Source organism: Podarcis bocagei (genome assembly GCF_964188305.1).
Source record: "Podarcis bocagei genome assembly, chromosome: 3".
Taxonomy (NCBI): Eukaryota; Metazoa; Chordata; class Lepidosauria; order Squamata; family Lacertidae; genus Podarcis; species Podarcis bocagei.
In genome coordinates, this window is record NC_138127.1 from 67,983,075 (window position 1) to 67,993,926 (window position 10,852).

Here is a 10,852-nt window from a genome sequence, read left to right on the forward strand (position 1 = left end):
GGAAAGCAAAACTGGAGTTTCTGTTAGCAGATATCATTTTCAAAACTTTTTTGAGTATATTTTCTTAGGTTGCTTCACACGATACCCAGGAGCAAATGTGTGTTTGCTCTCCGTTGTGCCTGTGGGAGTGATTCACCACCAATCAGGGCTACGTGGCATAAGCACTTCCAGAATGCTCATGTTGGAAACCCTCATTTGAAGTACACTGAGAATGAAGAACAAAGCTGGAATCCTCTTTCACAGTGGATGAATTTTAGGACATATTTTGGCACAGCACCCCTAACATTCTTATTGAGAGGGGCTGTTTAGATGGGATATGTTGTAAGCCAACTTTTTGCGGGGGGGGGGGATTCCTGCTTATTCTGCGGAGTGGAGCTCTGAACTTCTGCCCCCATTAGTACCACTTTGCCACCTGTTCTATCTTCTTGATAGCCCTGTTCTGGTTACTACTGCATCCTCTGACCATCATGGGTTTGTCCTTGATTTTTCATAATACTAGAATCCAGGGTCAGCCAATGAAGCTGAATGCTGGGAAATTCAGGGTGGACTAAAGGAAGCATTTCTTCACACATGTGGTATCTGCTACCACAGGATGTAGCAACATAGCTTCAGAATGAGATTAGACAAATTCCTGATGGATAAAGCTCTCAGTAGCTACCAGTCATGATGCTCCCCTTGATGTCTCAAAATACCAGACTTTGGGTTCCAATAGCAAAACAGAGTTATTGACCTAGATCCCAGAAGCATCTAATGGGACACAGAGAGAAGCAGGGTGCCGAACTAGATAGGCCTTTGGCCTGATCCACCAGTGCTCTTCTAGTTTGGTCAGCAGTAGACAACTTAAGCGTGCAAGCAGAATTGAAGCAAGGTGCTTGGGTGAGGTGAGCTTACATACCTGACCACTCCCACCTCACCCCTAGACAGATTTTTTGCAAGTTGGGGGTGGTCGGTGTAGATGCTTTATATGGAAAGAACCATTCAGTTATTACATGTTTGCACATTGGCTCAGAGGCCTTTGGAGTTGCTTTCCCATAAAATAATTATTCTTGCACTTTAATGAAAATATGCAGATTATTCATCTGCACAAATGCCATTTCAGTGATGGCATTCAGGACCAAATTATCTCCTATTTTCAATTAATCAGGGGGAGGGGGAAGTCGTTTTATGAATGCTTAAGATGCCCTTTGTTTTTGTGCTTTAACTAGGTTTTCTCTTCTGCAGTTCATATTTGTGACATTGTGGAACTTACATATGCATTTGTTGACTGACAGCAGAAACATTTGCAGCTGCAGACATTAGCATCCCACTCCCTTCCCCTTAATTGTCTTGTTCCATTTGTTTGTGTGTTTATTTTCATGCAAAGTTGTTTCTTTGTGTTGTCTTGTACTTAATTCCTGGCCTTATTTAAAAGCAGACAGTTTTCATCTTAATCAGCTGGAGATTTTTTGTGTGTGCACACACGTTTCATTAATTTCAACCTTTTGCTTTTAGTGGCTGGTGTATTTATTCTGAACATTGTTTTTTGTCCCTATAAAAATATGCTGGCTAGGGCTGTGTGTGTGTGTGTGTGTGTTTGGGAGTGAGCTGCTTCTTACTTTCCAAAATGGCAGCTAATGCTTTTAACTGTTTGGTGCCATCTGCTTTTGTTGAGCACAAACCAGAATTAAAATCACTCCCATCAGAGACTGCTCACAAAAGACATCTGCTGAGCATATAACTGTGGGTAAAAAAAGAAGAAGTAAATAAAATGCTGTGCTGTTTTTTAACGGGATCAGAAAATGATCAGATACTCATATTCAGGTTGCAGGACACCTGTTATTACTGATGTAACAGACTCAGAAGGCATTCAGCACCTCCAATATTGATTTAATCTCTGCAAAATATCTCCAACTTGAATTCTGAGCTCATAGGTTGGACCCCAGTTCATAGGTTTGCAAAACTATTCAGTCATATAGAACATTATTATATGCAAAGGACCACCCCGTCAATGGTATGTGCAGCATGCATTTGGCACCTCTTTGTCTTCATATCCATAGAACAAGAAAACCAAAGGAGGAAAATGTCTTTAGAATGATAAGACGGGGCAGAGGTGTCCTATATTCAATTTACACCCAGAATAGGATTGCTATTAAATTGCTTTGCACTGACAGAGTGTCACAGTACCCAAGGATAATAAATCTATGCTGGTGAATTGATACCATTGTGCATAACCTTTACAGCCATGCTGAAGTGCACCTTCTGCTCCCTCCCTTTTTTGCTGCACCTTCCCTCCTGCTATAGGGTGGGTTTTGTTTTTGCTAGTACAGTGGTACCTCAGGTTACAGACGCTTCAGGTTACAGACTCTGCTAACCCAGAAATAGCACCTCGGGTTAAGAACTTTGCTTCAAGATGAGAACAGAAATCGCGTGGTGGCGATGGGAGGCCCCATTACCTAAAATGGTACCTCAGGTTAAGAACAGTTTCAGATTAAGAACAGACCTCCAGAACGAATTACGGTAAGTTCTTAACCCAAGGTACCACTGTAATCCTTTCAGGAGCTGAGTAGATTTGGGGAGGGGGGAGCCCTTGATGGGCCCTTGGTGTTTCTCTTTTTATGCCTACCCCACACTACTGGGTTATTTTTTTTTTTTATTCTCTCTCTCCTTATTTGGTCTGTTGGCATTCAATGCTGGCAGGTAATGAAATCTAAGAACTTAATTGACAGACACTTTGAGGCATTATGGGCTTTAAGGGCACTCCATTCACATTCCATTGCCTTTGACTTGTGGGGATCTTTGGGGCTGCCATTTAGGCCTGGCATGCTGGGACCTAGGTGTGCATGCTAAGTCCACATACTCAAGGCTCATTTAGCAGGTAGGGAGAATTTAGAGAGAATTTTCTCCCAATCCCTGGCCGGGGAGCCAAATCAAACCCACCTGCCCATACTTACATAACTTGGCATAACTTCTGTTGTCATATTTGAATACAGTAAATATAAATAATTGCTCTGTCTCTCAAGTCTTCTTCCATGGTGTGTTGGCAAAGTGGAACGAGAGTGCTTTGTAACTATCAAAAGAAGTCCCTCTGTTACCAATCACAAGGTATTAATTAAAAGGCAAACTCTTGGATAGTGATTTTTAGATTCAGAGAGGATCATCAATATTGAATCCTAGAGCTGAAATTCTTTCTGACAAACCAGACTAAGTAGCAAACTACCTGCATTACTAAATTTCATTCTTTCTTTCTTTTTGTGGCAATCTCAAGTGAGCTCCCCTTCATTCCCCCTAAATAAGCAAATGATTTATTATCTATATAAATTTATGTGCGTGAATGGGCATGTTCTATTCCAGTCCCACATGGTCCCTATGAGAAGACGGTATCAAGCCTACAAAAACTCCATGACGTTTTTCAGAAAGTCATGAAGCCTTGCCCTGAAGAATTCTCTCTCCCCAGTGCAACGTGCAATATATTAAACGAATGCAAATCTTCTCTATACCCATGCAAATTGAGTGTGAGAAAATAACTTTCATTTCACCATTAGGAACTGATATGTGGGCTTTGCATAAGCATAAATAGGGATACAAAATACAAAGCCAGTTGAAAATCATCCTCGGGATGTTCCAGATGAAGAAATGAAAATTGCTCCTTGATTGCTACAGAGCTTTAATGGCGTCTGCTCCAAGCTCTTTCCCCCACTTCCATTCTGTCAAGTAACAATTGTTGCTACAGAGGATCAGCCATGACTCATTCCTCTAAATGGAAGAAAGCTAACCTTGGCATCCTTTATTATGCAGCTCATTAATAATGCGGTCCATAATTCGAAATGGCAGGGCAATTTGTCCCCATGGAAATAATCCCAACGTAAATTTGTTTTGTGGTAGCCAAATCTTGCAGGGACCCAGTATCTCAAGTTTCCATACCTCAGATTAGGTCTTTAATTTACTTACACCCAAAGCATTTTTTAAAGAGGGATGCACCAATATGAACGGCGTAGAAGTGAGAGTTCTGCTTTGAAGAAAAACCCTTCTCACCAAATAAGAAATTACTAGTCCTCTCTGAAATCTCGTTACATCTTCATCGGCTGAAACAAAGAGATACCAATCAGAACCAAGCAGGAAAAATAGAAGTGCTGTTCTGTTCAGATGACATTCAAAGAAAAATGCTTGAAATGTAGGTTTTTGAAGATCTCTGTGGGAAGACAGGATTGTTAGAGCCGAAGCATAAAATCTCATGCTGAGCACAGTTTTCCTGGTTGGAAACACACAAACACTCATATTAAATCAATAAGCCCAGAAGTTATCTAGAATACTTCAGACAGAAAAAATAATGCTGAAGATGCTATTGAACTTTCATAATCCTATTTACTTGAGATTAAATTCAGCGTTAAAATCTTCTTTGGATTCTAATTTATCTTTCAGATCACTTAAATAAGTTGGTTCTTACTTGATGTTTTCCCCAGACCTGTAGTCATGAAAACCTTTAAAGCAGGGAGGCAATCCGTTCATAGGAATAACTGAAAAGGTGGCTTAAATGTGAAAGAATTAAACTGAAACATTTTGTTAGACAGAAATTGGCACAAGCTGCTGGCAGGACAGCTGGTACAGTGCAGATGGTGACAGCAGTCACGAAATTAAAAGACGCCTGCTCCTTGGGAGAAAGGCGATGGCAAACCTAGACAACATCTTAAAAAGCAGAGACATCACCTTGCCAACAAAGGTCCGTATAGTAAAAGCCATGGTTTTCCCAGTAGTGATGTATGGAAGTGAGAGCTGGACCATAAAGAAGGTTGATCGCCGAAGAATTGATGCTTTTGAATTATGGTGCTGGAGGAGACTCTTGAGAGTCCCATGGACTGCAAGAAGATCAAACCTCTCCATTCTGAAGGAAATCAGCCCTGAGCGCTCACTGGAAGGACAGATCGTGAAGCTGAGGCTCCAATACTTTGGCCACCTCATGAGAAGAGAAGACTCCCTGGAAAAGACCCTGATGTTGGGAAAGATGGAGGGCACAAGGAGAAGGGGACGACAGAGAATGAGATGGTTGGATGGTGTTCTTGAAGCTACCAGCAGGAGTTTGATCAAACTGCGGGAGGCAGTGGAGGACAGAAGTGCCTGGCGTGCTCTGGTCCATGGGGTCACGAAGAGTCGGACACGACTAAACGACTAAACAACAACAACAACAACATATATATATATATATATATAATGATATTTATTACTTTTCGAACAGTTTCAACACAACACTACAAACAAAAAGAAAAAGAAAAAGAAGAACAATACAAATACAATACAAAAACACTGCATATAAAACAAAACAAACAAAAACAAACAAAAACAATTTAAAAACACCTCAAACATTTTCAATATCTTATCTTTCATTCGCTTATTTCCAACGACCTCCTCTCACCTCCCTTTTTGTATTCCACTTCTATTAATTGTTTCAGCAATTCCTCTCCATCTTCCTCGGTTTTCTATCCTATAATTAGCATCCACTTTCACAGCAGCATCCACTTTCACATTTATCACGTCTGTATTCTTGTGAAGCTGTTCCAGCGAATCATTTATTTTCACTAATACGACCGCTAAGGCCTCTTCTGTTGACATTCCGTCTGTTTTTTCCTTTCCATTTGCCATAACACTTAAGAGATTCAAGGTCAATCCCAGAGTCTCACAATTCTTTATCTTGCAGCTGGAAATTCCCCTAGCCCAGCTCCTGTAGAGCAACCAATTTCAAAAGCTTCCGCTAAGGGAAAACAGTTTCTATTTGTATTAGTCAGTACTGTCCTCTTTTAAACAATGTTCCAATAATCCAAAGTTAGTTTCAGTTTTCAGTTACTTTTAAAAAACAGCCGGAGACAGTAGAAACAATGTATTCTCTTGTTTAGCTACCTGTCAATGAACGTTCTAAACGCTGTCAATGAACATTCCAAAAGACATCGATCCTGCTAGCAGCCTGTTTCCAGGGTCTCAACGGCGGTATTTTAACTCTTTTGACTCTCTCCTACAGGCATATTCAGTCCACCACTTCCCCCCCTCTTCTCCTGTCTCCAAAGGGGGGTTTTAGTTCTTTGCCGATGGAGATTTAGTCTTTTTACAAAAGGCTTTCCAAGACTTCAGCTTGCAGGCTTATTGCTTTAGTTTATTTACAAAAGGGGAGGCGGACTTCCTGTATTGAACCTCCCCGTTTCGATGCCAAATTAAACATTTAAAAATCCAATTCCCCCACTTCAGCTCTACTCACAGGTAATTATTTTAGAGTCAAATTGTCCACAGGCTCTCCGGCAACAGCTATGCGGCTTCGCTCCGTGGAAGAAGCAGACGATTCGAAGCACCGCGCCGCTCACCCCACGTCGCTCCGGATCCCCGAAACCGGGTTTCCCCGCAAGTAGGGGAGGCGCAAAAGGTGCCCGCCGAATTCATATTCACAGGCTTCTCCTGCCTGTGATTTTTACGGGTCTCCGCTTTCGCCGTGGCGGTACAGACCCAAATTCCCACGGGGCAAATTCCTCCCGATCAGAGGAATTCAGCCATTACCGGAGGCACCTCCCTGGAAGTCCAGCTGGTAGTTAATTTAAAGGTGATGGTTTAAAACATTGTTTTCTTATTACTTTAAAGTGCAATCTTAAATAGTTGGGGAGTGACATTCAAAGACGTTCAACAACTGCCTGGTCTGGCTCAAGTCAGCAGCGTGGAAAAAAAAGAGGAGAAATACGCTTTGGGGAGGGAACTTAGTTCAGTAGTAGAGCATCTGCTTTGCATGCAGATCCAATTTTGGAACCCCCCACTGCCCAAATTGGATCTGCCTTTCCACAAAGGAGAGTTGCCCCACTCCCTTGATTATTTTGGTTACTTTTTCTGAACCTTTTCCAACTCTACAATATCCCTTTTGAGGTGAGGTCCACCAGACCCAGATTTGAATTTGCGTCAGTCCGTGGCAGCAGCTGGGGCAGGCAGGGCCAAGGAGTGGACCTGGCTGCTGAAGTTGTCACTCTGGTCTGCCCCCAGGGCGTTTAAATGGGCTGGCACTGCTCTCAGCAGCGCAGTTGGCCCGGAATGTCATGAGAGAACATCATAGAGAAGGAAGAAGACCCAGAGAGAGGGTCCTCATGAGATTGTTTATGATGCAATACAAGAGCGCCGGGAGCAGAGCCACAGGGATCACCAGGATTCTCTTTTTAAAAAAAAAAAAATTTATTACTTTTCCAACAATTTAAACACTACAAAAAAAGAACAATACAATACAAAAACACTACATAACGCTAACACATTAAACTAACAAAACAAAACAAAAACCGTTTAAAACACATCAAACAATTTCAATATCTTATCTTTCATTCACTTATTTCAACGACCTCCTCACACCTCCCTTTTTGTTTTCCACTTCTGTTAATTGTTTCAGCAATTCCTTTCCATCTTCCTCTGTTTTCTATCCTATAATTATCTTGACACATTCTAACCTTATTTTTTTCCTTTAATACTCTATTAATCTATTTATACTTAGTTCCTTATAACATTTCTACTAAAGCCATATAACTTCATTCCAATATTTTTCTAACATTCATTAATTTTACAGTATTTCTGTAAATAGTCTTTAAACTTTTTCCAGTCTTCTTCCAAAATAATGGAATAATGGAGCCAATCTCACACTTTGTTTTTCAATTTTTTAAAGCTCTGCAATTTTATTCTGTCTCCATCTTGTTCCAGAATTTCCCAATATTTCGGCCATTTGGCCTCCATATTGAGTTTTTTCTGTGCCTTCGCTTCCATTGGTGACAACCATCTTGGGGTTTTCTTTTCTAACAAATCCTTATATCTTATCCAAACATTAAACAATGCTTTTCTAACAATATGATTTTTAAACGCTTTATGTGCTTTTACCTTATCGTACCACAAATATGCATGCCAGCCAAATGCATTGTTGAAACCTTCTAAATCCAACACGTCAGTGTTTCCAAGAAGCAGCCATTCTCTCAGCCAGCAAAAAGCAGCTGATTCATAATAAAGTTTTAAGGTCTGGCAGGGCAAATCCACCTCTTTCTTTGGCATCAGTTAATATCTTAAATTTTATTTGAGGCTTCTTGCCCTGCCAAACAAAACTGGAAATATCTTTCTGCCACTTCTTGAAACAATCCATCTTATCCAAAATTTGCAATGTTTGAAACAAAAACAACATCCTTGGCAACACATTCATCTTTATCACAGCAATTCGGCCTAACAATGATAACTTCAAATTTGTCCATATTTCTAAGTCCTTTTTCACTTCAATCCAACATTTTTCATAATTATCCTTAAATAAATCCACATTTTTGGCAGTCATGTTAACCCCTAAATATTTCACTTTCTTAACCAATGTTAGTCCTGTCTCCTCCTGAAACTTCTCTCTCTCATTCACAGTTAAGTTTTTCTCTAAAACCTTAGTTTTCATCTTGTTCAACTTAAAACCTGCTACCTGTCCGAATTCTTGAATCAGTTTCAATACCCTTTTAGTACTAGATTCTGGCTCCTGTAAAGTCAATACTAAGTCATCAGCAAATGCTTTCAGTTTGTACTGTTTAGCTCCCACTTGTATACCTTTAACCTCTTGGTTCTTTCTAATCATATTTAACAAAACCTTGAGGACCGATATAAAAAGCAAGGGAGAAATTGGGCAACCTTGTCGTGTCCCTTTCTGAATCTTAAACTCTTCTGTCACTACATTGTTCACAATTAATTTTGCCTTTTGTTCTGAATAAATTGCACCTATACCATTTTCAAAACCTTGACCTACCCCCAACCCCTGTAGATTCTTCTTCATAAAACTCCAAGAAATATTGTCAAAGGCTTTCTCTGCATCCACAAATATCAAGACTGCCTTAGTATTGATATTCACTTGTAGTTTTTCTAGAATACTAATTATATTCCTCATATTATCAGACAAATGTCTGCCTGGGAGAAAGCCTGCTTGGTCTTTATGAATTTCTTCTACTAACACCTTTTTTAATCTTTTAGCCAAAATATCTGCAAAAATTTTGTAATCCACATTAAGCAGCGATATAGGGCGGTAGTTCTTGAGCTGTGTCTTTTCAGTCTCTGTTTTTGGTATAAGTGTAATGTAAGCTTCCTTCCACGACTCTGGTGCCTTTTTCCCTTCCAATATTTCATTGCAGACTTCCTTCAATGGTTGTATTAACCATTCTTTCAAAGATCTGTAAAATCTTGAAGTCAAACCATCTGGTCCTGGAGATTTACCTAATTGCATGTTCTGGATGGCCCCTTCCACCTCCAGGGTTCACCAGGATTCTCTGCTCTCGAGGAAGTGCGCTAGTGACAAGGAGCAAGGCACAGGCTCCCCAAGATGGCGCACTGGCAGCAACGAGCCCTCGGAAGAGCTGAAGGCTCTTGGCTTGTTAGCCGCCCAAGCACCTTGGTGTGTTGGTTAGCTCAGGCGCCTTTAGAGGAGTCCTGCTCTGGTGTTCTTTGTCTTGGTGGATTGGCCGTGTGAAGAGGCGGGAGGGAGCAGCCTGTCTGGTACTACATTCCAGAGGGCTCGTGTTCCAGTATGATCATTAGTGATGGCACTGGTGAGAGGACTCCTGCTCCCTGGGGAGGGGGTGCTGCAACTGGGTACGCAAGTCCATTGATGAAATCACAAAGGGTATCATGACATGCACTTGTTCAAGTCGCAGTGAACAAAGTAATCCTGATAGTCTTCCTTTTCACTATTCAAGTATTTGCAGAGACCATCTCCTGTCTTCATGATCCTGAAGATTACCAATATAGATGAGAACGCTAATGCTGTTGGGCTCTCCCATTTGTTTCCGTGGGGATATTTTATCAATTATTCTTGTTCGGTTTTTACCCTTGATGGGATTTTGCACAGAAAGTTGCTTCGCAAGCATTAACACTTGCTATTAAATCATAAATCTTCAGGTTTTCCTCATTCTGTTGGCTTTTAGTCTATTGCTTTTCAGGCCCTTGCTTCCTGTTTTCCAAAGTTCATTTTCTACCTACGGAATCTCTTTTCAGCTGGCTTGCTGACCCACATTAGCATCTTTTGTCATTTTGTGACACAAACTATCCCATAATGAACATGGATCATATTGAATGGTGCTTCAGGTACTTCTCCTTCCACCATGCGTTTTCTAAACTGTCACTTCATCTAATCCATTCTCAGATAATCATTTGGCATTCGCATCACGTTTCTGGTGTCCAATTTTTTGAACGCATCTCCATGCATATTTCAGGTCTGTCAGGAATATGACGGACTGCCTTTTAATCACTTACCGAGGTACACAGAAAAAGCCCTTTTCACTTTTGATCTGAAAATTTGCTACAATTAAGTTGAGACAGGAACACAATCTAATGACTGGTGCAAAACACAGTTAGTGACAGCAGGCAAAGTACTTTTTGCCAGTAAGCATTAAACTTGGGTTTTTAAAAAAGCTGCTTCTCAGAGTGACTTACTGGGTTGACCGAAAAAGACACAGGGAGAGGAAAAGATTCATGAACAGAAATTAATCATGATTCAATTAGCAGTCAAAAAGGCCTTTCAGCTTGTGATAAGGGCTTTCCATGTTTACTAAAGTTCCAAGATGCTTGAAGATTGTGGTTATTAATTGCTGTTAATTATTATGTGTACGGTAGGTATCCTATATCGTAGTTAATTCAAGCTTCACCACAACCTTGGAGCTGGATGGTTGTCAGTGGAAGAAGGATGAACTTGAGTCCCAGATTTCGCTATTCACTAGCACAGAGTCTCTGCAGCTGAATGCAGATATTCTTGGATGTGTGTGAATAATAAGTGTTTGGTGGCTCTCCACATTTGACGGTCTACAGCCCCCATCATTCTTGACCATTGGCCTTGCTAGCTGGTGCTGAGTCCAACAACATCATG

The 10,852-nt window shown here is 40.8% G+C and overlaps 1 long non-coding RNA gene across 1 annotated transcript; it reads right to left on the minus strand.

Moving 5' to 3' along the window:
- Positions 1 to 1,558: 1,558 nt before the first annotated feature.
- LOC308583840 lies at positions 1,559 to 9,766 on the minus strand. The gene is made up of 3 exons (XR_014006453.1): positions 9,382 to 9,766; positions 4,012 to 4,168; positions 1,559 to 1,717 (listed from the first exon to the last, which is right to left on the minus strand). It is a non-coding gene; the product is annotated as an uncharacterized lncRNA (long non-coding RNA).
- Between the last annotated feature and the right edge of the window lie 1,086 nt (positions 9,767 to 10,852).